This window comes from Palaemon carinicauda, chromosome 30, assembly GCF_036898095.1.
Source record: "Palaemon carinicauda isolate YSFRI2023 chromosome 30, ASM3689809v2, whole genome shotgun sequence".
Taxonomy (NCBI): domain Eukaryota; kingdom Metazoa; phylum Arthropoda; class Malacostraca; order Decapoda; family Palaemonidae; genus Palaemon; species Palaemon carinicauda.
In genome coordinates, this window is record NC_090754.1 from 48,166,983 (window position 1) to 48,171,982 (window position 5,000).

Below are 5,000 nucleotides of genomic sequence, written 5' to 3' on the forward strand. Positions count from 1 at the left end.
AGATTTTTTTTATTTTTTTTTTATTAGCCAGTCCATCCACCTCCGGGGAATCTTCTTCAGGGAGAGGACACCATTCTGAAAGGATGTCAAACTTGTCTTTTCTGCATTTGATCACCTGATAAAGAAACAGTACAAGTTATTCTTTACCAGGGAACAAAGCATGCCAGATCAAGTCAGACTCCTTCTTTGCTGAATATCCCTTAGGTATCCAGAATAGGTTTTTTTTTATTTTTATTTTTTCTTTGTCAGTCCATCCATCTCCGGGGGATCTTCTTCAAGGAAGACACCATTCTGAAAGGATGTTAGACTTGTCTTTTCTGCATTCGTCCACCTGATAAAGAAACAGTACAAGTGAATCTTTATCAGGGAACAAAGCATGCCAGATGAAGTCATGCTTCTTTCCTCTTCTGAGTCCATTTGTTGAATATCCCTTAGGTATCCAGAATAGATTTTTTTTTTTTTTTTTTTTTTTGCCAGTCCATCCACCTCCGGGGAATATTCTTCAGGGAGGACACCATTCTGAAAGGATGTCAGACTTGTCTTTTCTGCATTTGTCCACCTGATAAAGAAGCAGTAGAGGTGAATCTTTATAAGGGAACAAAGCATGCCAGGTCAAGTCAGACTTCCTTTCTCTGTTGAGTCCGTTAGATGAATATCCCTTAGGTATCCTGAAAGTATTTTTTTTTTTTTTTTTTGCCAGTCCATCCACCTCCGGGGAATATTTTTAAGGGAGGACACCATTCTGAAAGGATGTCAGACTGGTCTTTTCTGCATTTGATCACCTGATAAAGAAACAGTACAGGTGAATCTTTACCAGGGAACAAAGCATGCCAGATCAAGTCAGACTTCCTTTCTCTGTTGAGTCCGTTAGATGAATATCCCTTAGGTATCCTGAAAGTATTTTTTTTTTTTTGCCAGTCCATCCACCTCCGGGGAATCTTCTTCAGGGAGGACACCATCCTGGAAGGATGTCAGACTTGTCTTTTCTGCATTTGATCACCTGATAAAGTAAACAGTACAGGTGAATCTTTACCAGGGAACAAAGCATGCCAGATCAAGTCAGACTTCCTTCCCCTGTTGAGTCCGTTTGATGAATATCCCTTAGGTATCCAGGATAGGTTTTTTTTTTATTTTTTTTTTTTCTTTTTTTTTTTTTAGCCAGTCCATCCACCTCCGGGAAATCTTCTTCAGGGAGGACACCATTCTGAAAGGATGTCAGACTTGTCTTTTCTGCATTTGATCACCTGATAAAGAAACAGTACAAGTGAATCTTTACCAGGGAACAAAGCATGCCAGATCAAGTCAGACTTCCTTCCCCTGTTGAGTCCGTTTGATGAATATCCCTTAGGTAGCCAGGACAGATTTTTTTTTTTTTTTTAAGCCAGTCCAACCACCTCCGGGAATCTTCTTCAGGGAGGACACCATTCTGAAGGATGTCAAACTTGTCTTTTCTGCATTTGATCACCTGATAAAGAAACAGTACAAGTGAATCTTTACCAGGGAACAAAGCATGCCAGATCAAGTCAGACTCCTTCTTTGCTGAATATCCCTTAGGTATCCAGAATAGGTTTTTTTTTATTTTTATTTTTTCTTTGTCAGTCCATCCATCTCCGGGGGATCTTCTTCAAGGTAGACACCATTCTGAAGGGATGTTAGACTTGTCTTTTCTGCATTCGTCCACCTGATAAAGAAACAATACAAGTGAATCTTTATCAGGGAACAAAGCATGCCAGATGAAGTCATGCTTCTTTCCTCTTCTGAGTCCATTTGTTGAATATCCCTTAGGTATCCAGAATAGATTTTTTTTTTTTTTTTTTTTTTTTGCCAGTCCATCCACCTCCGGGGAATATTCTTCAGGGAGGACACCATTCTGAAAAGATGTCAGACTTGTCTTTTCTGCATTTGTCCACCTGATAAAGAAGCAGTAGAGGTGAATCTTTATCAGGGAACAAAGCATGCCAAATCAAGTCATACTTCTTTCCTCTGCTGAGTCCATTTGTTGAATATCCCTTAGGTATCCATAATAGATTTTTTTTTTTTTAGCCACTGTTCATCCACCTCTGAGGAATCTTCTTCAGAGAGGACAGCATACTAAAAGAATTTTCTGCATTTGTTCACCTGATAAAGAAACAGTACAGGTGAATCTTTACCAGGGAACAAAGCATGCCAGATCAAGTCAGACTTCCTTTCTCTGTTGAGTCCGTTAGATGAATATCCCTTAGGTATCCTGAAAGTATTTTTTTTTTTTTTTTTGCCAGTCCATCCACCTCCGGGGAATATTCTTCAGGGAGGACACCATCCTGAAAGGATGTCAGACTTGTCTTTTCTGCATTTGTCCACCTGATAATGAAACAGTACAAGTGAATTTTTACCAGGGAACAAAGCATGCCAGATCAAGTCAGACTTCCTTCCCCTGTTGAGTTCATTTGATGAATATCCCTTGGGTATCCAGAATAGATTTTTTTTTCTTTTTTTTTTTGCCAGTCCATCCACCTCCAGGGATTCTTCTCCAGGGAGGACACCATCCTGAAAGGATGTCAGACTTGTCTTTTCTGTATTCGTCCACCTGATGAAGAAACAGTACAGGTGAATCTTTACCAGGAAACAAAGCATGCAAGATCAAGTCAGCCTTCCTTTCCCTGTTGAGTCCGTTTGATGAATATCCCTTGGGTATCCAAAATAGATTTTTTTTTATTTTTTTTTTTTTTTTTTTTTTTTTTAGCCAGTCCATCCACCTCCGGGGAATCTTCTTCAGGGAGGACACCATCCTGAAAGGATGTCAGACTTGTCTTTTCTGCATTTGATCACATGATAAAGAAACAGTACAGGTGAATCTTTACCAGGGAACAAAGTATGCCAGATCAAGTCAGACTTCCTTCCCCTGTTGAGTCCGTTAGATGAATATCCCTTAGGTATCCAGAATAGGTTTTTTTTTTTTTTTTTTTTTTTTTAGCCAGTCCATCCACCTCCGGGGAATCTTCTTCAGGGAGGACACCATCCTGAAAGGATGTCAGACTTGTCTTTTCTGCATTTGATCACATGATAAAGAAACAGTACAGGTGAATCTTTACCAGGGAACAAAGTATGCCAGATCAAGTCAGACTTCCTTCCCCTGTTGAGTCCGTTAGATGAATATCCCTTAGGTATCCAGAATAGATTTTTTTTTTTTTTTTTTTTAGCCAGTCCATCCACCTCGGGGGAATCTTCTTGAGGGAGGACACCATTCTGAAAGGATGTCAGACTTGTCTTTTCTGCATTTGATCACCTGATAAAGAAACAGTACAGGTGAATCTTTACCAGGAAACAAAGCATGCCAGATCAAGTCAGACTTCCTTTCCCTGTTGAGTCCGTTTGATGAATATCCCTTGGGTATCCAGAATAGATTTTTTTTTTTTTTTTTTTTAGCCAGTCCAACCACCTCCGGGGAATCTTCTTCAGGGAGGACACCATCCTGAAAGGATGTCAGACTTGTCTTTTCTGCATTTGATCACATGATAAAGAAACAGTACAGGTGAATCTTTACCAGGGAACAAAGTATGCCAGATCAAGTCAGACTTCCTTCCCCTGTTGAGTCCGTTAGATGAATATCCCTTAGGTATTCAGAATAGGTTTTTTCTATTTTTTTTTTTTTTTAGCCAGTCCATCCACCTCCGGGGAATCTTCTTCAGGGAGGACACCATCCTGAAAGGATGTCAGACTTGTCTTTTCTGCATTTGATCACATGATAAAGAAACAGTACAGGTGAATCTTTACCAGGGAACAAAGTATGCCAGATCAAGTCAGACTTCCTTCCCCTGTTAAGTCCGTTAGATGAATATCCCTTAGGTATCCAGAATAGGTTTTTTTTTTTTTTTTTTTTTTTTTAGCCAGTCCATCCACCTCCGGGGAATCTTCTTCAGGGAGGACACCATCCTGAAAGGATGTCAGACTTGTCTTTTCTGCATTTGATCACATGATAAAGAAACAGTACAGGTGAATCTTTACCAGGGAACAAAGTATGCCAGATCAAGTCAGACTTCCTTCCCCTGTTGAGTCCGTTAGATGAATATCCCTTAGGTATCCAGAATAGGTTTTTTTTTTTTTTTTTTTTTTTTAGCCAGTCCATCCACCTCCGGGGAATCTTCTTCAGGGAGGACACCATCCTGAAAGGATGTCAGACTTGTCTTTTCTGCATTTGATCACATGATAAAGAAACAGTACAGGTGAATCTTTACCAGGGAACAAAGTATGCCAGATCAAGTCAGACTTCCTTCCCCTGTTGAGTCCGTTAGATGAATATCCCTTAGGTATCCAGAATACATTTTTTTTTTTTTTTTTTTTAGCCAGTCCATCCACCTCCGGGGAATCTTCTTGAGGGAGGACACCATTCTGAAAGGATGTCAGACTTGTCTTTTCTGCATTTGATCACCTGATAAAGAAACAGTACAGGTGAATCTTTACCAGGAAACAAAGCATGCCAGATCAAGTCAGACTGCCTTTCCCTGTTGATTCCGTTTGATGAATATCCCTTGGGTATCCAGAATAGATTTTTTTTTTTTTTTTTTTTTTTTTTTTTTTTTTTTTTTTTAGCCAGTCCATCCACCTCCGGGGAATCTTCTTCAGGGAGGACACCATCCTGAAAGGATGTCAGACTTGTCTTTTCTGCATTTGATCACCTGATAAATAAACAGTACAGGTGAATCTTTACCAGGGAACAAAGTATGCCAGATCAAGTCAGACTTCCTTTCCCTGTTGAGTCCGTTTGATGAATATCCCTTGGGTATCCAGAATAGATTTTTTTTTATTTTTTTTTTTTTTTTTTTTTTTTTTTAGCCAGTCCATCCACCTCCGGGGAATCTTCTTCAGGGAGGACACCATCCTGAAAGGATGTCAGACTTGTCTTTTCTGCATTTGATCACCTGATAAATAAACAGTACAGGTGAATCTTTACCAGGGAACAAAGTATGCCAGATCAAGTCAGACTTCCTTCCCCTGTTGAGTCCGTTAAATGAATATCCCTT